The sequence below is a fragment of the Protopterus annectens genome, chromosome 1.part0 (genome assembly GCF_019279795.1).
Source record: "Protopterus annectens isolate FY-2018-M chromosome 1.part0, PAN1.0, whole genome shotgun sequence".
NCBI classification, from domain to species: domain Eukaryota; kingdom Metazoa; phylum Chordata; order Ceratodontiformes; family Protopteridae; genus Protopterus; species Protopterus annectens.
In genome coordinates, this window is record NC_056725.1 from 997,863,563 (window position 1) to 997,887,842 (window position 24,280).

Sequence of the window (24,280 nt, forward strand, 5' to 3'; positions counted from 1 at the left end):
ATTGCTTCTATTTTTTTTTTGGTAGCTTAGTTTTATTTTTTTAAGCCGGTTAGGAAATTCTGGGATCTGTCTAGCTGCTTGATTATGCCTAGTGAAGTACACCCCAAAGGGGCATTATATTCAATCATTTGCCTAAGTAATGCTAAATGTAATGGGGCAATGACATCTATAGATCTGGATGATGTTTGGCAAATAGCTGAGCTAAACATAAGGACTGTCTAACTACTGTTGTTACATAATGATCAAAGGAGAGATACTTAACAAACCAAGTTCCAAGGTCATTAACAATGTTCTCATTCTGGAATGGAGTGTTATCTATTCTTTTGGGAGGAGGGGGTGCTTAACAAGGGTCTATATTATAAAGTCAAAAGCTCTAAAGAGCGAATACAAGTACATAGACACATAAAGAGTGATGTACAAAAATAGCGAAACACGTACTGAGCGAAAATCAAAACACCGAATGTGTTTCTTTAAACAACAACGCCATTCAGGTATACGTAAATTAACTAAATAAAACTAAAATAATACACTTTTACAGGGGGGCAAGCTCCCTGCACCCCCCACCCACCCACCCCGACTTAAATATATCAACTCTGAGACTGCACTACAGTTAGGAAAAGGATATATTTCCTTATCCCCAGGATTGCGTTGCTGGCCAAATACATATGTTAGATGTTCTGATTTTCACTAAATATGGGTTCGCTATTTTTGTACATCGCTATTTATGTATTGATGTACTTGTATTTGCTCTTTAGAGATTTTGGCTTTATAATATTGACCCATTTACCAAATGTAACAATATTGCACTTTTCAGAATTTGATGTATGGGCTTGGACATCAGAGTGGGACTTGGCAATGACTCCCAATTTACAGTAATCTGCAAAGTTTGTTAGTGAGAGGTTTAGTATATGGTCCCAAGATCATAAAAGTAAATGCTAAACAAAAGGGATCACAGCACTGAGCCCTGTGGGGCACCACTGAACACCTTCATACTTTCTGATGAAGTACCTGCTACCAGCACTGTGTGGATTCTGCCTTTTAGCCATTTTGCTGTCTATCTTACCACATTGGAATCTATTTGTAATATATTAAAGATTACTGACTATGTTGAAATGGGGGATGGTGTCAAATGTCTTGACCGGGTCAAGGTTTACTGTGTAGACAGCATGACCACTGCAGCAGCCTGTGTCACACTTTCAAAGAAGTTAACCCAGTTCATTAGACAGGATATACCTTCAACAAAGCCAAAATGTTGTGAGTGAAGCCTGATGAGATATTTAATATCAAAGTTTGTCAGTTCAGTTATAATATATTCTATGGCTTTGGAGATAACACTCCATCAGACTGATGGGTATATAATTCTTGGGGTCAGTGGTTGGGTTACCCTTGTAAAGTAGCATCACTATTGCTGTGTGTCAAACCTCTGGGACAAAGCCAGTTGATAAACTCAGATTAAATAGATTAAGTAAGGGTTCTGTCAGGACATATTTAACAGTATTTGTTAAACAGCCAGGTATATGAGCAGGCACCATTAAGGAAACATTTTTAGTTTTGGAGAGCACCTTTAGCACATGTTTGTTGGTGATGATTGCGGTCTGAGAGATTCAGGGATAAGTGGGCTCTGGATAGTCATCTCTGGAGTAGAATTCACACTGAATTTGTTTGCTAGCATGTTATCATTGTATACTGGGTCAGATTAGGTGGTGCCACTATGAATAAAGTTAGAGAACTGCTGGGTGTTACTGTAGCCAAAGAAAGGTTTGTAATTGTCCTTAATTTTGTATGCTAAACTAAGCTCATGGGCCACTTTAATATGCCTAATCTTATTTATATTTATATATTTGGTCAGTTTTCTGATGCTTTTCTAGATGTGAAGGTCTTTTAATCTATGGTACATTTTAAGGAGGTTTTTTTTTCCTTTTTTGTAGAATTTATTTATGTTAGTGGACCACCAGGCTGGTTTGTTTTTAAATTTCCCATTATATTTAGATCTGGTTGGAACTGCCAATTCTATATATTTATTTGTCTGGGCATAGAATTCCTTTGTAAATCTACCTGACACAAAATGACTGGGTTGACTCTGTTGCTGCTGAATTTTGAAACTTCATGATATGTTAAAAATCCTTGAATTCTGAGATTTTGGTTTCAGTGGGTTTAGGAATTTGGAAGGTGGAGATAACTAGTTCATGATACAATTTAACCAGGGGAAGTGGATACCAGGGTATTGGTACACTGAGAAGCTATATTTGTTAGGCCCAGAACAAGAATATTATATCCTCTAGTGGGTTTGTTAACAATCTGGTCCAGGGAATCTGTCTACAGGTGATATGGTCCCTAGCAAATCTGGAGAAGCCACCACAGCTGTCATCAGGCCTAAAGACATGGTACACAAGCCCAGTTATGTCGGGATTCCTTTATGAGTATTTAAACAAAGTTTCACTAATTGCACGTATATGGTTGTGTTCCAAATGCAGAAGAGTCTCAAGGTCATTTAGTTTGTTGTTGCTGAGACTTCTGATATTGAGCATGGCCACCTTAATGAGATCCTGCTCTGTATATGATACATTAATTTCACTGGCATGCCCTTTAGCTGAACACTGCCTAAAAATGACACTATGGGGGAAGGAAAGGCTTTAGCTAGTACACAGAAGTACTAGAATAAGAGATGCAGGCCATCCTTTGCAATTTTGTCATCAGTTTAACATGTCACTTTGGGGATTGATGAGTGCATCGTCCCAAGCAATTACATACTGGATCCCCCTAGAATGACACTGACTATTTAGACAGTTGTTAAGCCAATTATTTTTCCTTTGCACTTGCATCATTCTTGAAGAAGGAGGTATTCCACTCAGAACTAAACTTTTGCAGACATTTGTTACATGCATGGAGAGTTCTGACATGTCTCTCTGCATATTATTCAGAGTTTTGCATTCAAAGTCATTCACCTCCACATGGATTATTACCCATTTACATACTTACTAGGTGAAAGGACTTTAAGGGTCCTTGTGACATAAGAGATCCTGATAATTGAAAGGCAACTCCTTTTTACCATATCTTTGTCAAACCTAGTGACAGAAGAATTAGTGTGCTGGATGATAGAGCCACCAATTATTAAAACATTTATATTTGTAGAGTGGCCTGCCGTACTGGGCTGGTGATAATTTAACTTTGGGTGACTCTTCACAAAAAAAATGACTGAAGGTGACGTGGTGCTGGATTTTTGCTGAGAACTAGTCTTCAAGAATCTAGGTGGCTTTGGCAGTGCTTTTTCATTGCCTCAGCATAAGACACTGTAGTGTAGGTTGGCATAGAGTGTGGCAGTTGTGTTTTGCTCACAGTCCATATTTTTGTGATAATGAGGCTTTGACATTTGTTAAATATTTGTATCTCTCACAAAAACAGTTTCTTGCACTGATTAATAATTTACTATTTGTAAACATAAGGTAGGCACTACAGCGCTTGACCATGCCAAATGCTATGAGTCTGGCAACAGAAGGGAAACAAGTAGGTTGATCTTTCATCTTCTTCCAGAGATATTGAGAATTTACTAGAAGTGCATTGAGTATTATATACAAGTATTGAGATAGTTAATGGGCTATACTGTGGAGAAATGCAGCTATGCAGATTTTCTTAAAAAGAGTTTATGCTGAATTGTTATATGAACTAAATGAGGTAAATCAGGTTTAGTTGGTTAGGGCAGACTACCTTCTATTATATGAAATAAATGAGGTAAATTTGGTTTGCTAGGTAGGGGGTACACTTCCCCATTAAAATAAGTGAATGAAGTCATTTGGATTATGTTTTACTTATCAAAGGTTTCAGCAGATATTCTGAGACTGGAAGAAAATTCCAAAGAAAATTCATAGTAAAGGCAGGTAAAGACCTACAGAAATTGAGCAAGAGTTCATTTTCATTTGATAAGTGACTCATGAATTTAACCAAAATATCTAACAATAAATGCATAATGATGCATCTATATAAGTTAAAAATGCAGCATCCAGTAAACTTCTACAGACAAGAAAGGAAATATATATATATATATATATATATATATATATATATATATATAAATATACACATTTATCTCTCTCTCTGTGTGTGTATGTGTATATATATATATATATATATATATATATATATATAAATATATATATACACACACACACACACACACACACACACACACACACACACACACATATATATATATATATACACACAGACACACACACACACACACACACACACACACACACACACACACACACGTTTTTTTTTTTTTTTAAAGATTTTCTAACACGTAAATGTTCGATCTATAACGGTCAACCTTTACAGATTCGAACATTTACGTGTTCGTTGATCTAATATAGACCCTATATATATATATATATATATATATATATATATATATATATATATATATATATATATATATATATATATATATATATATATATATAGATAGATAGTTACACTTGAAAACATCGAACTGCTGAAATATCAAAAACCATATGGTTGAGACCATATGATCAATATTTCAGAAAATCAATCCTTTCAAATTGTAAAAAAACAAAAAAAGAAAAAAACAAGAAGAGGTTACTGCAGTGGGGGGCTGTGCCCCCCACACCACCCCTACTTAAATATACCAACTCCAAGATTGCACTACAGTAGGGAATAGGAAACCTTCCCATTCTGAGCTGTACTGTCAGTGTAGTGCAATCTCGGAGTTGGTATATTTAAGTAGGGGGATATGGGGGGCGCAGGGGGGTTTGCCCCTCTGCAGTAACGTCTTCTTGTTTTTCTTCTTTCTTTGTTTTTTTTACAATTTTAAAAGATCGATCTTCTGAAATATCGATCATATGGTCTGGACCATATGGTTGTCGATATTTCAGCAGTTCAATGTTTTCAAATGTTACTATATATATATATATATATATCTATATATATATCTATATATATATCTATATATATATATATATATATATATATATATATAGATATATATATATATATAGCTATATATATAAATATATATATATATATATACACATACACATATTTTTTTCTTTTCATATATATATATATATATATATATATATATATATATATATATATATATATATATATATATATATATAGATAGATAGATAGATAATGTTTACCCATATCTGTAGCACTGTAGAACTGACTGAGACCTATTAATGTGCATCATCTCATAAACTGTTTCTCTAATTATTAACAGTAATTGTCCTTAGCCCACAATGAGCTGTAAAAGTAAGAAACTGCGATGTAAGTAGTGGAATGAAAATATATAGGCCTCTTAATTTTCCACAAAAATTAAAAAGCAATGGCATGAGACCACCATGTACTCTAACTTGTCATCAGTTTAACATGTCACTTTGCAGTAGTTTCATTATAGCAAAGACAATTATGATTATTGGTTCAAGCTCATCTAAAAGCAAGCATTTTTTTATAATGTGTCGCATGCTCAGAAGACTGTAATAACATGTCAGATCGCATCCTTTATTCAGAGAAGCACTTCCTGAGCACAGTGACACATGAAGCAACATTTTCATTAAGCATTATTTGCATTTCCAGTTACATTTCATGATGGTATAATTACATAGCAGCAAAATGAAAGCAGTTGACAGATGTTATGAAAGTTACCATACAATCATCTCAGCAAGTATATGCAGTTATATGATCTTTTGTGAGTCAATTATGCTAAGGATCATGCACAAGAAGAAATAGTTGGAAGATATAATAAAATCAGCCAAAACGCTATACTAATAATGGGCATCTAATATCAATAACACAGACTGGAGTATATGGCAATATAAAATGAGATTGCACTGCAGTTCAATCTGAGCAAAATAGCTACCAAGACTTATTTAATTTTGGAATAATGGTCAGGCTCATAATGTTAGTCTAAGAAAAGTGTTGCTTTTCAGTTTATCTATGTGTGCTACAGCATACATAATTAACTGGGCGCAGCTTTGCCCTTCTTATATGCAGGAAGTAACATTTGTTGATTTTAGAAAGAGTGTTAGATCAGCATACATTTCTTAGCAAATGCTAAATAATTCTGGCATATTACAATTTATAATGCTAGGTAGACAGTAATACTTGTGCTGCAACATAGTTTCCTAATTATTTGTTAACATAGCAGTATTGGTCTAAAACCATAGCATCTCATTGAAACCCCAAATTAGACATAGTTATGTAGTCAAAAATCTTGACAAATTCTAAAGTGTTATTTATTCGTCTGAGTGAAATAACAGCCTACAGAAATAATATACATGAGGGTATCTGAAGCATATTCCAACAGCACACAGAAATAATAATGAAACAGAGTACTGTAAAAAAATTGAGATTGTTGATGGGATTAATAGTCCTGAGGCTCCCATATTTGTAGTGGTTATTCATGAAGAGAGAGTCGCTAAGCCTGTATGTAAATACACTAACTGCAGGTTATTGATGCCGAATAAGTAAATGCAAAAGCTTTTTGTAAAACATGCCAACTTTTGTGAAATGCACAAGCTTGCTGAAGTCAATCCTTAAATATGTGCGAATTTACTACATAATTTAATGCTCATATAATTTTGGAATTATTCAGTTATTATAGACAAACATGGCTACGTGCAAGCACATTGCGAGCACAGCACACAGTGCAGCTGTTTTTACTATTTTTTTGTTAATATAATGGGGCTTTGCATGTTTTCTATAGGGCTATTGTTATGCAGACATCCTGATTCGTTTATTAAAAGAGTGGAAAGGGAAATATAGGAAAGACTAAATAAGGGGTGACTTAACAAAGAGGGAAATACAGGAAGAGAAAGGATACAAATATTTTGATGGCAGATACTCCCCCATTTTTTCCTTTTTTTATGTAAGAGGGTTGTTTATGTAGGAAGTAGGTTTGAGTGTATAGCAAAGAGGATTAGGGAAGAAGTGAAGGAAGTGAAGGTGAGTTGGTCACAGGAAGACACCCAGTTCACAGGATCTGAAATGTATCCACTGTCTGATGCTGTGGCAGTAGAAGACCCTGATGTTGAGGGGATAGAGGCCTGTGGTGCCTCTATGGTCACTGCCAACCAGAGCAGTGAGTCTTAAACCTGTTGAAGAGCATCCTGGACTGGCCAAAGATGTCTCTCCACCACATGATCCACCACATCCTCAACTAAGTCCCAAAGTGCAGTCACTGTAATTTACAAGGCTTTGCTGTGCCAGCATTCCTACAGGATCAGTGACACCACCCCTGCCCTGTGAGGATGTTCCTTGTCAGGCAGAGAGTAAACATTCCCTGACCTGAGAGTAATGTGGTTGGACTGCTCCTGGGGATTTTGGCCCTGTAGAAAAATACATGTAAATGAGAGACAAATGTAAAAAAAGAAAGATTAATGTATAATTTAAATAAGAAATAGATGTGGGTAGAGAGAGACAGAATAATGGAGACAAATTCATTCACAATGTAATACATCAGTGCAATCTTTAGAAGTTATTTCTTATTTGTATTAAACCCTTAATCACAAAAAAATATTCTAGAAAATGGTACAGGAAACATGTTAATATTCATTATAATGATATCAAGTGATGGTGATACTTGCATTGGAGGCTACTGATTTTAAGAGGATAATTTGGTGTAACATACAAAATGGTAACACATTTTAAATTTCTGCTTGATATGAATTATGCTGCAGTTGTGTACTGAAAGTGCTTTACTTCTTTTATCATCTTTGTGTATGAATTACTTCTGGATTTATGCTTTCAAAATAAACAAAGAAAAAATGCAGGTATTATTCAACACATTTTTTTGCTGCCACTTTTTTTTCAGAATCATATTTGCATACTCATGAGCATTCTTGGTCATTTTTTTTCAGGTGTCTTTTTTCCTGTGATTGGTTATATAACATTTCCTCTTCTGCTGCCTGCAGAACACAGAGGATGGCTGCTTACCTGTCAGATGTGTGTTCAAATCTTTCTTACATGATTACATTTAATAATCAGGAAAAGACAAAAGTTATTTTTGTACTTTTGAATCTGTGCAATTATTTCTGTGTAGTGAATTTATCTCCATTATGTGGTTACATTTATTAACCATCAAAACAGGAAAGAACAGATTTTCATAATGTATTAATACTGAACCCATCTGTAATACTTGTTTACTGCACATTGAATTACAAGAAAATCTTGGCTTCCCTCAAATTTGTACATTTGATATTTGTGTGCAGCTTGTCTGTTTGAAGGGGTGGGTTTTTGCAAATACTTCCACTGAAATTATTGCTTTGCCCTATGCCTTGCATACCTTACTTATATTTTTAAGTCAGATCATGCAAGTTACAGTAGTCAACACACTTTTAAATTCTGAAAGTGAAGCATTGAACATTGTACTAACGACTGCACTGGTCATTCAGTTGCTACTTTAACCTCCATACCCTCTCTGCCTAGAAAGTAGTGGCAGCTGAGGTCAGCCATCTTGTATGTGCAGTTAATATTTTGAAAGTTATCATATTACTAAATAGTTTGCAGCCTAAACACACCCAGACATTTTTGTCTGCCTGTAGTGCAAATAATTAATAAACTAAGAGCTACAGTAAATAAAATGATGTGGCAATGCAAATATGTTCTTAGTTGTTTGTGTATAAATACACACCCCCCCCACACACACACACACACATATATATATATATATATATATATATATATATATATATATATATATATATATATATACATGTACACACATATATGTATTTTATACTTTTACATTTTTAAACTTACATATGTTTTTCTACTCATACATTTGTTTTATATACAAAGCCATGAATGCATATCAGCATGCCATATTTGTGCAGAGATGCATTTCTGTTTCCAGTTATGTTTATGCCTTTTCTTTACAAATAGATACATATTTGCATGTATACATACATTTATTTTTGCATTTAACTGTATTCATTCAATATTTATCAAGCATGATTTCAAAACATATTTTAGGTTACATCTAAAAATAAAATGTTAAAATACTTACTGTACTACACACTCAGCCAGTTGGTCATACCTGTGGTGGCACTGGTTCCCAGAGTGAGTGATCCCTGTCAGGGATTGCAGGTGGTCTTCTAATTCTTGTCATATTTCAACCATTTTCCACTCTGTGCCTCATACTGCTCTTTTAACCATGTCCATATATAAGTCCAGCAAGAGGAAGAACATGATTTTGTTTTCCTTATCAGAACAGTTTGGAGCATAACCTCATGCTTTCACAGTTGCTGCCATCTTTCAAAATGCCAGTAACAAAGTGAAGAATATAAGTACAGGGCTATGTTTTACAATGTTGAAAACATACTCTCTGGAGTATGAAATCACCATAACCAAACCCAATTACCATGTAGGATCATTATGTATGGAACTGCTACTAGTGGCAAGTTGTTTTTACCAAACTGCTTTGTCTCTCTCTCTCTCTCTCTCTCTCACAAACACATACACATACGCACACACACACACACACACACACACACACACACACACACACACACACACACACACACACACATACGTATATATAAATGAGTGCAATTAATTTGCTCATCATATGCTTTCATCAACAGGTGGTAGTGTTATGTTTTAAAGCTGAATGCTTAGTTCACAAAATAGACATTTTTATTGCATCTGTTTTGTCAAAACAGGTAAGTGAGCTGTGTAGTAGGTGAGTGTGTGTGTGTGTGCGTGCATATGTGTGTGTGTGTGTGTGTGTGTGTGTGTGTGTGTGTGTGTGTGTGTGTGTGTGTGTGTGTGTGTGTGTGTGTGTTTACAAATGTGTATGAACTAGGGTTGAAGTAAGGGTTAGGTAAGGGGATAGTTTAAGTGTGTATGACTGTGAGTGTTTAGGACTAGGATCTGGGTTATGTTGGGGGATAGATTTAATGTATTTGTGTGTGTCTGTATCTGTGGTGAGTGCCAAAGCTGTCTTGTGAAGTGTTAATGTTATGGGAAGGTTTCTTTTTTTTAAAGCATAGTAGGGTTAGGGACATGAGCAATGTTAGAGTTAACATGCTTTACTAAGGTGGAGCAAATGTGAAGTAGTACTGATGGCAATGTGAAAGATAAATGTTTGCAGTACTTTTTTACCATTTATAGATTATGCTACATGGGATACTAGCACATAATTGAAGTGAGTAAACTCTGATGTTCTGCATTTTCACCAATGTATTGTGTTGTTGGGATGCATGCTACTTTACTGTGTGATATGTGACTATCACTCATGAATGAAAAATGGTAGTATAAATACAGAAACATGTTAGCAGCAGGATACAACTCTATTAGCAATGGCATAACATGACAGTATAATGCTAATTGTCATCATCATCACCCTTTTTTCCCATTTTCTACACAGGGTTGGGGCTGTGTAATTATCGTCACCTCTCTCCATGCAATGCCACTCTGCTAACCTCTTCAACAGTCATGCCTGACTATTGCAGGTCTTTTCTCACACAATTGATCCACCTCTTTGCTGGATGCTCTCATTTCCTCTTGCCATCTTCACATCTGTCCCATATCTTCTTCAACAGATTCTCTTCTGCTTTTCTGCACATGTGCCTGAAGCACTGTAATTTGCTCTCTTTGACCTTCTCTGAGATTGGAGCTAATTTGGCTTTTGCACTGATGCCCTCAAAGTGCATCCTACCACCCACCTCAGGCACTTCACCTCCATCATTTCCTTTTGCTTCCTCAGCTGTTGTGCTTTTACTGCCCAGGTTTCTGTACCATACATTAGTACTGGTCACACCACTGTTTTGTACACCTTACTTTTTAGCATCCCTGACTCTAGCTGTGACCTCCTCATTCAGACTTCCCTTCTCCTCAACCAGCCCTCCCAGCTACTTGAAGCTGTTAACCTGTACCACTATTTTTCCTTCTATCTCACTTCTCATTGTGTTGTGATTCTCATGTTTGCTGCCATTACAACTATCTGATTTGTATTCATTTTCATCCTATGTGCTTTCAGTTTTGCATTCCATTCGCCTTTCCTTTTCTGAAGTTCTTGCTCAGAGTCTGCCTGTAATACCACATTGGTTACAAACAGCAACTTTGTTGATCTGTCCCCTCCGACCTGTTTGCTAATGTAGTCCATCACCAATATGAACAGCACTGGGTTCAGATCTGATCCCTGATGCATGCCCAATCCAACTGGGAGCCCATCTGTGAGACTAAACACTGTTCATACTTGAGTCATTTGGTCCTTGTACATAGCCTGCACAAATTCTCCCAATTTATTGGGGACTTCGAACTGTTGCAGGACTTCCTAAATCAACTTTGTTGGGACCTTGTCATATGCCTTCTCCAAGTCTAAGAATACCTGTCTGGACTCTTTCCTCATCTGTAACTTCTTCTCAGCTATCTGTCTTACTGCAAAGAATAGGTCAGTTGTGCTGCATCCTGATCTGAATCTGAACTGCTCATCTCCCATCTTTCTTTCTATTACACTGCATGTTCATATGTATATCACCCTGTCCAGAACTTTCTTGCCATGTGACAGGAGTTTGATACCTCTGTACTGCTCACAGTTGTGAATGTCCTCTGTTTCTGAACATGAGCACTAGTATGCTTATATTCACCAGTCATCTGGGATATGACTTTCTCTCCATACTGCCATGAGTACCCTCCAATGCCAATTCTCCCCTATCTCATCCAGCATCGTTATCATATCTGCAGTGACCTCATCTGAGCCTGCTACTTTCCCTGACTTCATTTTGCTTAGTACAGTTCTTATTTTTCTAGGATGGGCTCCTCCTAGACTTCAATCTATGCTGTGCCTACTGCAGTACAGCTGCTGGGGGATTTTCTTCATTTCGAAGCTGATGGAAGTATTCTTCCATCTGCCTTTGATGCCCTATGGACTGGTGAGCAGATTGTTGCTGGCATTCTTTATGAAGGGTGCCTGACTATTTCCTTTGCATTTCTGTTTACCTTTCTTTGCCTTGCAACCTGACAGAGTTTATTTGTGCCTTCTACTATGTCATTTTCAAGAATCTGGGAGAGTTTTTCTGTTACATTGATCTTTCCAATTGCATCTCCTCTCATAGACTCTTTGTTAGTCAGCCAGTATTCCTTCCTAGTTTAGCCCTTTCTTTCCTATCTCCAACTTTTTCCTGCATTCCTCCTTTCTTTTGATGACTTCCTGCATTCTACCACCAGCTTTCCTTATGTACCTTATTTCCATACTTGGCTTGGCTACATATAGGTTCTGTAGTCCTCACACATGCTGTTTAAAGATGCTGCCATTCTTTTTCAACTCTACTTTATTTCCTCTTCTTCCTGAGGTACTCGAGCCCTGAGTAATTCCTTGAACTCTTGCGCTTTCTCTCCAGTCAACTTCCAGGTCTACAACCTAGTCGCTATTGATCCTAGAGCCTTCTCTGACCATTCATAATTCATCACACCTTGGAAATTATAAGAAAATCATTCTTTATTACTACATAATTTTTTAAAAGAACTTGGCAGCTCAGCAGATGACCTTCTAGAGTAAAAACATTACTAAACTTTAAGCTGTTAAATAATCATATGTATCTATTAACCAACCAATAAAAAAAATGTATTATCTAATCACCCACTCTTAAGCCCTTAAATAATATCACTCTAAACTTCATCAATTACGATATATGTATATTAATTATAAATATGTATAATTACACTATATATTTCATTAAAAGGTCATTGTTTAAGCCCTTCAGCTGCAATGGGTCATACAGAAAAACAAACCATGCTTCCTTTTTCAGTAAACCTTCTGAAATACTATAAATAAATTTAAAGGAAGGAAAATGCATAATGCTAAATGTCAGTTACTCATTATTCCCACTGAGACAATTAGAGAAATGTAGAGCCACTGAACTAGTAACTGACACGTTTTATATCACATATGCATTCTTGTACCCTTCCTCTAACTGGCTACTAGTTTGCCCGATATATATATATATCTATATATCACAAGGACACCTTAGGGGAATAAACTGCTGCAGCTTGATAAAATTACCAGGGTAAATAAGCTTTTTCCAGTTTATACTAAATTCATCTATTTTCTTCAAATATTTGCAAATAGAACAACTCTTGCAAAACCATGAACCTTGCCCCCCCAAATGGAATGCACCAAGTATCCCCTATAATAGAGTAATTAAGGAACAAGATGTTAAGTTTGAATTTCTGAGGTATTCTTCAGAACTTATGTTGTACCAATGCTGGTTTAAAATTCAAGCCACCTCTTTCACAAAGGGAGCATAATGTATGACAAAACATGCATCTTCCTTTGCAAATGTATTCTTCCCCTTAATGTTATAGGACATATGACATACTATAGACCCCTAGCCTTAAAAAAACTTTCCAAAAGGGAGAGAGTTAATAAAGTGTGGTGAATAAGCACTAGATGCTTCTAAAAAAGTATTAGCTGCAGTAGGTTTTCTATACATATTCAAATTAATAATAGTGTTTTCTATATAAATCTTTACATCTAAATAAAACAGAACCTTTCTACATATCGCATGAGTAAAAGGCAAACCCAAATCATTATTGTATAAAGGTGTCATAAATTTATAAAATAATGTAGGCAAACCAGTTAAAAAAAAAAAAACAAATCATCTATAAAGCACTTGCAAAAAACATGTTACTCTTATAGTAAGAGTCCTGGTAAATAAATGCCTCTTCAAAGTTACTTAAAAACAAATTTGCATAGCTTGGGGAAAACTTAGCACCCATAGCAGTACCATGAATTTGCTTAAAAAAGTCTCAAAAACACAACAGTTATTAACTAAAGAAAACCTAATCAAATCCAATATATCAGATATCCCTTCCACATCTTTTAAAACATATGTTACTAATTCTATACCTTGCTCATGTTGAACAGATAAATATAAAGAAGTAACATCTACTGAAGTATCATGCCATTTAATCTCCTTAATAAACTGTAGAGAAGGCATGCTGTTACATATATACAAAGTCAACTGAAAAACATTCAGTTTCAATAACATGCCCAAAATTGTTCCCACTCTCTCTGAAGGACCTCCCATTTGGGAAACTGCAAGTCTCCCTAGGGGATCATTAATGCTCTTCTCTGACCACTTCTTGCAGCTAATTATGACAACCAGTGCCTTATGCAGTGGGCCTACTGTTTCACTAGGGATGACTTTGCAATTGCTGATTCTACCCAGTGCCCTTTCTTTACTAGGAGGAAGTCTATCTGAGTTGCATGTTAATTACTCTTGTATAGTGGAAAGTGGAAGGAACCACAGAGAGACAAAGGGATAATATGCAAACTACATACAGACATTTCTTGGAGGTCAGGATTTGTGTATGGAAGGTGAAGACCTTAACCATTATACCAACTTGTTATTATGATAATTGCTTATAATACCATTATGAATTTGTGGATGATGCTATATACATTAATAGAACACAGTTAACTGGCTGAGGTTGGACTTGTGTATATGAATATGCACATTTTGTGAATTCAGATCTTTGATTTATTTGTGATGAAAGCAGAAATGGCTGATAAGTGGATCAAGCTTCAGTATATTACTTTTATATGTTGTTTTAGGAAAATGAATGATGCAACAACAAAGATCCGGCAGAAAGACAGACAATTTTAGCCATGCAGAGAACCACATTCTTATGGCAGCCCTTAAGACATATGAGAAACTCATTTTTGGAAAAGGGGGACCCAAACAAGCTGAGAGGCAAAGGCCTGGAAGCAAACTGTTATGGATATAAATGCTGTTAGTGAAGGAACCATGCATTAAAACAGTGCAAGAAGATAGTCAATGGTATGGAATGACATGCCAGAGCAAATGCAAGCCAGAACGCAATTGTCCATAGCACTGTGGGGGGAGACCTCAGACACTGCTTTCCATTCAGGGGTGACTATGGAACAGATGACAATGGCTCATTTGAAATGATTACATGTACAATACATCAATTGCTATTAACAAGTGAACCATGCACTTCTGCAAATAGTGACATTGAACAGAGGTTCCATGGTAAGTGTTCTCCATACCTCCTTATACAGCATACAGTAGTGTACACCATCATCTGACTAGTAGTGTAATCATTTAATTTTTACAGGGTCATCAGAAGAAATAAGTAGTTCTAAATACCTGTAAATTTAAAATATATCAGCAACAGAATGACTGATGATGACTATAATATAGTTGCCTAGCAAGTGGCACTTAGTGCCTGAGTCTTTGGCTAGTTTAAGAAATGCAGCTCACACTGGAAAATAGCAATGCTAGCAGCAAGAGACAATACCTTTGGTGATTGCATATCAGATAAAAAAGGTGAGATTCCACCTTTTATAATGAATCTATGTATGTCACAGAAATACGTCAAAAACTGCAAAAAGGTAAGAAGAGGGCTTATTAGCACAAGATGTTTTACATCATCTCTCATTTCCATCTCATTGCCACTTCATTTTTATAAGTTTATGTGCAACCATCATGAGTTAGTGTAAATGTCCTGTATGAACCTTGCCTTTACTGTGCATCTACACGATCAGCACTAATTGCCTTAACATGATTGTGCAACATTAATGAATATCACCCGCTATTTTTTCAGGATTAGAAAAAGTAAGACAGGCCTTCAGCAAACACTAAGTATTCTACTTATTAGACATTTGAATTTTAACTGAATTTGATAAACACATTATAAAAGCATTACAAGGTCATCTGTCATGAACAATTCACAAAATAAGTAAAGTAACAACATACAGACGTGCCCCTCACCAGGCCAGACAAGGGGAAAGTCACGGATAGGTTGCTTGTCAGGTGCTAGAATCCCCCATATCACTCACACACTCAAGTCTCTCAACAACAGGTAGTGTTATGACTCTGTCACAGTCCATGTTGGTGTGAATGACTTGAGATGTACCTCTCTGGACTATATGAAGAGAGACATGATTGAGCTTGCTGAATATGTGTCCTAGGCAGATATGTCCCTAGCCTTAAGCAGCATCCTAGCGTCATCCAGAATGATGCCTCAATGTAAACAGAAAATGATTGACTTTAATAATTGGCTTAGTTTCTGGTGTCATTCCAAAGGGATGCAGTACCTGACAGCCTGGGAGGACATGATTGACAGACCACGATGCTTTGCCAGAGATGGCCTTCATCTGTCCTCCCTGGGCTTCAGGCTTCTGGAAAAGGCTCTTGCCTCCCCCATAGTGCCTTTTTTGGCAAAGTGATGAGGACAAAATTACCAATGTGAAAAATTCTTCTAAATGAAATTTAAAGGTCATGCTGCCAGATGCTAGGAGTCTTAACATGAAACTGCACTCCTTGCAAGCATTCCTTGCTCTGGAAGATGCTGGCATTCTTGCAGTCAAAGAAACCTGGTTCAAAGCTGCAGAGAGCACCCCAGCCTTACCAGGTTACTTGTCCTACCATACTTTCTGACCCCAAATGGAGGGCTACAAAGCCAAAGGAGGTGGAGTTTCAAAATTTATCAAAGACATACACACCTCCAGGCTGGTTAAACAGTATGATACACAGGAGACAGTTAACTGTTGACAAAACACCTGTTCAAATCATAGCTGGCTACAGACCCTCAACCATGACTCAGGAGGCCCACTCCACCTATCTGGACTTACTTGAATCCATCAAGATTCAACCATCTACCCTGATCCTGGGCAACTTTAACTACCCAACCATAGAGTAGAACAGCTATTCTAGCTCAGACACTAATGCCCGAGATTGCTCGACGTCATCAATGCCAATGCATTGGATCAGCTGGTTGACACCCCTACAAAAGGTGAAAATATCCTGGACCTGGTACTAACCAATATGAGTAGCCACTGCAGCGCCCCTACAGCTTCATCCTCCTTGGTAAGATCCGACCATAAGGAAATCACTTTTGAAGTCACCATCTCCCCTGACCCCCCCCCCCCCCCATTGCCAGGGTCAAACAAAAAAACTTTTCTAAAGCTGACTACAACCTCCTGAGAGCAGGTATAAGCAGCTTCACAACCACCTTCTCTTCAGTTGGAACAAGCACTAATGTCCAAGCCCACACCAAAATACTGTATGAGCACCTATATAGCTGCATGGACTCAGCAATACCTGATACCTGATAGGATCATCTTCTTCAAGGAAGAGTAAACATGTCTGGTGGACAGCAGCAATAAACAAACTCTATAATAAAAGGAAAAATGTGCTGTCCAAGACTAAGGAGCAGGTTCCAAGTTGGAAGCAATCTCTCCTTTGTCTGAACAAGCAAATAAGGTCACTGATAAAATCTCTAAGGCTAACTTCGAGTCCAAATTGGCCACATCCACAAAGGACAATCACAAGGCCTTCTTCACACATGTCCGCAGTCTCAAAGATAACTCCTAAAACTGGTCTGAATTGGTGATCAAGAATACCACATACACAAATGCCATAGATATAGCCAACCTTCTGGCAGACATGTTTAGTGAAAACTGCACTCCCCTGTCCCCCCTATCAGTAAACCAGCACATTCCCAGCAGCCCCCCTCCTCTCATCACCAGGGAGCAGGTCATTAATGCTGTCTCAAATGCAAAAAATACATCTTCCATAGGAAAATAGATAAACTCTCCCAGTTAGGCATCAACCCATATGTTACCAGATGGGTAGCTAACTGGCTCACTGATAGAACCCACTCAGTCAAAATAGGGGAAGCCACCTCTAGTAGTAGACCCATAACAAGCAGCGTATACCAAGGATCAGTCTTGAGGCCGCTACTATTTGGGATATACTTCTCTGAGGTGCAAGCCAAAACCAGTGGTCTGTGGCTGACTAAGCTTGCAGATGACTGCAAGCTGGGCACTGTCATAAATCCCTCTAGTGATGTGAACATCCTTCAAGAGGGCTTTACAAAACTAATGACTGGTGCCAGAAGTATGGCCTCAAACTGAATGCCAAGAAATGCATCATTATCCCCTTTGGGGAAAATGGCATCACCACTAATTATCACATTAATAACAGTGTACTAAGCATGCAATCAGTTGTGAGGGACTTGGGCACCCAGGTTGATAGCAACCTTATGTTTAACCACCATCATTGTATGGAAGGATTTCTGCTTTCTACATAGTCATCCTCATAAGTAAGGGTATTTAATCCAAGAACAGGGAGGTCATAACATCCCTGTACTCCTCCCTTATCAGACCCATTATCAAGTACAATGCCCCCTTTGGCATGTACCTTGCCAAGCACATGCAGCTATTGGAGAGACCACAGAGGTTCCTGACTAGGAAAATCCAGAGTCTCAAATGCCTATCCTATACAGATAGGCTAAAAGCCCTGTCCATCCACTCAGTCTCATACAGACTGCTCAGAGGTGACCTGTGTCTGCAACACAAGGCCGTCTCAGACTCAGCCTTGATGGAGTTGCTGCATATCCATAAGTCAATCTCCACTCATGCAACCCGCACACAAGGCCTCAACCTGGTCTATGACATTAACAGAACTTGTTGGCAGGATAGATTTGTGTCCCAATGACCCCTCCCATTTGTGGAATAGACTCCCTGTCCATGTGAAGAAAAGTACTCACTAGCCCTCTTTACGTGTTTATGATTGTTACATAAATACATCAGAGGTAAGAATATTCTGCTTAAATTACTAACCAATATCTTGCATAGTGGAATAATAAAATCTGGAATCTTTGTAACAGTTTAACCATGATACCCAAAATACAACACCAACCACCTTAGGCACTATGCTGGTATTTTTAATACATGTACAGAAAATAACTTTTACAAGTTTATTTTCACAGTATCATGGCAAGACACCACACACCCATGAATCATATATACTATTTTGCAATAGAGCAATAGAAATACTTCTTGCCTATAAACCAAAAAAGAAGAAAGAATTCCACAGCAAATGCTATGTGGAGCATGTTGTTCAGAATAGCATTGGCGATGCTGCAATAAAGCTGCACATATTACTATGAAATGCATCATGTGATCCACAATGACCCAAACAGCTAAACAGAGTAAATCTTGATAGCTTATCTTCAGTCAGCAAAGGTTAAGATAATGAACACACGTTTCATATTGTTGAAATAAAACCAAACCACCATAGCTGAGTACTGGACCTATGAGAATCTATCCAATCAAATCTAATCTATGCTGTAAATCACAAACTACTTTCCCTCAACTCAGAAGGAAATCATGATGAAACTGCAAAAGATAATAGCTTAAAAGAATAAGATGCCTCACTGGTCATCAATACAGTGTTTACAGAAATCCACATGCCAAACATATTTGAAGAAAATTAAGCTTAATTTCAGTTATTGAGTAACAAATTTAGATTTGATAGAATAAAGGGGAAGTAGAAAAGGTAAAATTATTTCAAAGCTGCACCTGAACAAAACAATGTAACAGGAAAGTGCCATGCAGGGAAATAGCTGCCATGCTTTCTTAACTATAGGTAACTATAGGTAAGCAAACAGTCCTTTAGCTGTAAAGAAAAGGGACCAGATTCAGAGAAACATGTAGTTTGCTGTTAAGGGTACTTGTGGTTAAGCACAAGTAAAAAGGGTTGGCCTCCATGGACATATGTGCAGAGGCTTTGCAATGGCTTGCACAGTGCAACATTTTGAAAGCAGCAAACTGAAATACACATAGCCATTATTTAAGTATTTATTCATTCACTTGATTCCAGTTAGATATCTGAAGTGTACACAGCCATAGAATTTTTTGTAATTGGTGGGGACATCTATGTGTGTGTGTGTGTGTGTGTGTGTGTGTGTGTGTGTGTGTGTGTGTGTGTGTGTGTGTGTGTGTGTGTGTGTAGTATGGGGTTTAAAGTAAATGATTTTGCTCACTTTTTATTATTTTTATTTTATTTCAATCCCATATCTGAGATGTGCACAGATAAGAAACCTGGCTTTAAGTGTTCGATATGGGGCTGACATACCTTGTTGTCATTTGCTCAGGTTAAACAGTCATTAATCTGGCTTTGCAGAACTAGTGTACATTTGCATGAAGCCATCTGGAAAACTTTATTGTGGATAAGGTTTTAACATAGATATCGATAGTGTCCAGTCAATAAAGTGTCTGAAATTGATGGATATTGGAGTTGCTTGTGATAGAAATGACTGGGTTTGTGGTGGAGAGATTGCAGCGTATCTCAGCTTAGGAAGTTAGCTATAATTTGTTTAACTTTCCATCACAAATGTTAGACTTGTATAGAATAAGTAACTCTCTGTGGTGGTCTGGGCATGATATGTGTGATTACAGCTGACCATTGACACAGCAGACCAGCGGGTGGCATTGGCATCTCAGAGCACTTGGTTCTATGATTTTCTGGGAGACATGTGGCACCCAGGCATCCAGATTAATTCAGTTACTTCCTCTATACTCTATATAGTGGAGTCTTGGGCAGCTTGGGTATATTAAAAGCATGGAGGAAAAATTTGCAAAGTATGACAAAGTGATAAAAGGGGTCTGTATTAGTCCATTGAAACTCCAGTTCAGTGAATAACTATTCATCGACCCCTATTGAGTGAACATCCTTTTACCGAACATTCAGATCAACAAACGTGTTTACCAGGGCACTGAGTAAGTTGGCCAACATGTGGAAATTTGCCCTTTTCCCCACTGTAGTGTGATCTCAGAATTGGTATATAGAAGTGGGGGGGGGGCTGTGGGGGGGTGTGGGACCATAGCCCCCTGTTTTGGTGGTTTGTTATCCTGTGGGGTGCATCGCTCAGTATGCTGGTTGAGCAAATTAGTTATCTGGGAAAATGTTCGTTGTGCTTCGATATAAGGGTAGTTCACTGAATAGGGGTTGAGAAAGAATAAGGAACAAAACAGCAGTCTCCGCCCAACCCTGGGAAACACACCAGGGGAACACGTATCCCCCCAGTACTCAATGGAACACAAGGGTGAGATTCAATTGGAGGGGGGGCATAGAATCAAACTTGGTCCAACAGGAATTAAATAATGATTTTCCAGCTATTTTAGAGGTGTTTTCTGACCATGTACTACCCCATTGTCATATCATTACCAATGGTGAAGGCAATTTCAAAGTGTATAATTTTTCTGATGTGTTTATTGAGACTAAGCACTGTGACTTATTTTCAGAAGGTTTTACTTACGTACCTGCACAAACCACAGACATTTCCAGCACATTAATTGACTTCAAATTATACACACATAAGTTGAATTTCAAGGTCCTTTTTCAGAATTCATTATCACAAGATTTTATTAATCCTTTAGCCATGTCAAGCACATACAACCCCCCTTCACCCGATTATCCAACTGTTTGAATGAATATGCAAACTTGACATTGGTAATTTTTTAAGGATTAATCAACAAAGACAGACAATAATGTGGAGGGTGTATTACAGGACATTAAAAGTGTACTTGATTTGGTCAGAATAATAAAAGCTGACAAGGGAGGAGGTGCAGTCCTTATGATTCAGGTTGATTACACTAATAAGATGCTACACATTTTGACTGAGAAAGCATATGCAAAATCCTCCTTGAATGAATCACACACAGCATACAATAGAATTAAGAACGAGTTACAGGATTTATTTATAGAGGGGTCCATCACCATTGAAGAGTTACATTATCTCACAGTGTCATATCCCAGGATGTCAGTGATGTTCGGGTTACCTAAACTGCATAAAAACCTCGAACAGCCACCCATGAGACACATTGTGAATGCAAAAGGTTCCATTACCCACCCACTCGCAAAACGCCTAGACATTAGACTTAAAGAACTGGTATTCTCTGAAACCCATATATGTAAGTACTCATGGAGTTTTTTACATCTCATTAACAACACTCTATTTAAAACTGGGTATGTCCTTTTGACTATTGACATCAAAGATTTATATTCTGTTATTCCCCATAACATAGGCTTGGAATGGTTTTCAGAATACTTATATGAAAAAGGAGTTAAACACAACAATTTCCAAGTATATACACACTTACTTGAACATGTTTTGAAAAACAACTTCATCTACTTTAACCATGAAATATATCTTCAGCAGGAGGGGGTGGCAATTGGTTCTTCTTGTGAGGGCCTGTATGCAAATACTGTTGTCACCCAATGGGAAAAGAAGTTTTTGTTCAACAGTCCGATGTTCAGTCATGTAAAATGTTACACTTGGTTCCTGGATGACATTTTTATTTTGTGGGATGGACCCCCAGAACACATAAATGAATTAATTTCTTATATGGATTCTACTACTACATTTTTGAAATTCACACATAATTATAGTATGGACCAGTTGCCCTTTCTAGACGTTCTTCTCATTAAAGATTATACAAACAATAAGTTTGTTTCAAAAATATATAGAAAGGAAACCTACTCCAACTCCCTACTCCATTACTCAAGTACACATCCACTGAAACAGAAAAAAAGCCATTGTAAAGGGGCAATTTGTTAAGGCAGCCTGAATGGTTTCAGTCATGGATGATTTTTCTCAGTGACTGTGACAACTTGAAATCCATGTTTTCAAGGAGAAGCTATCCGTACAAATGTATTACTGATATTATGTTGGAAGTAGTAAATAAAAGGGAGAGAGGTCATTTTAGTCCTTTACTATCAGATATTGACACCAGCATCACCAGTATCAACAACTCCACTCAATGCTTAAATGTGGAGAACCAAGAAATAAAAAAGGGACGATAAGACGTCTTTCATTACCGTATACACTAATGACAGTTATACATTAAGAACGATCTTAGAAACAAATTGGTCCATACTAAATCATGAAAAAGCCATTAGATCATTTATTGATTCACATCCTGCCATAGTATTTAAGAAGGGCAGGAAATTAAAGAATATATTTGAGATGAAACCAAAAGGAATGAATAATGTTGGGCACATGAAAAAGTGTGCCATGTGTAACTATTGTAAACACATTAAGGAAGATGGCACTTTTCTGATAAACAACATTGAAGTAACACTTTATCAAAAATACAATTGTGGATCTGAAAGAATTATTTATTACACTCTGTGTAATTGTTGTAGCTGTTTTTATATTGGAAAAATGGACCATAAATTAAAAAAATGTATCTATGAGCATTTGTATGACATAAAATCAAAAATAGATACAAATGCACTTAGCAAGCACATAATGGAAAATACTGGTCATTCTTTTCATTTTACTGTCATTGATAATATTAAAACAGAACGTCAAGGTGGAGCCTGGTCTCTCTTATTAAAAAAGAGGGGGCTTTACTGGCAACTGCATCTTAATGCATCTAGTTGGCCAGGCTTAAATGAAAACATTTCTAGCAGCTCTCTTTTAAAATTAAAAGCCCTAGAAAGATAACACTCTTTTAAATAATTATTTATTCATTATTTATGTATTTTTAAACACCATTTTATCTATGGTCCAGAAAATTCCAACAGTAACCAGGTACCTCTGTGTAAAACCATGACCAATCCAATAAAAAAGAACAAACAGAGGCAAGTCTCCAGATTCTTCAGCTGATTTATTCACACAAACACAAGCACTTTCACTGAATGCTTCTTCAGGTGTATATAAAATGACACTCACACACCTGTACTTATATCAAACATTCAACAGTCACATGATCAAGAATTTAAAAACATTTGAAGGTACATAAATGCAGTATAAAATGCAACCACAATAAAATACATGACATCTCCTATCTAAATAAAAGCCTATGCTTCAAAAAGAATGCATAAATGCAATATACAATTGTAACCTCACAAGCACATGACATATTCTATTGATGTAAGGGTCTATTCTTCAGGATGGGTCTCATCGGTACATGGTCATTAAGGCCATGCCCTGCATTTGCTCTTAATCTGACAATCCAGCTGGCCTCTAAGTTCTCAGTCTGAGTTCTAATGTCACCACCCCTATGACTCTCATAACATCTTCCTAGCACCATAAATTTAAAAATATGTTGTCTCTTTAACATGTTTTGCTAGAGCGTTAAATGAACTGCCCTTCAAGGTGTGATAGTTCCCAAGTAGTTTATCTCGCTACTTGTCAAGCATGTATGAAATTCTACGTGGGGAAAACTGACAGATTGCTAAGAGACAGAATCAGGGAACACATTTATCACATCAAGAAGGGCAGTTCATTTAATGATCTAGCAAAACATGTTAAGGAGACGCATGACCTACATACTTTTAAATTAAAGCATAGGCTTTTATTTAGATAGGAGATGTCATGTATTTTATTGTGGTTAGATTTTATACTGCATTAATGTACCTTTAAATGTTTTTAACTTCTTGGTCATGTGACTGTTGAATGTTTGATATAAGTACAAGTGTGTGAGTGCCATTTT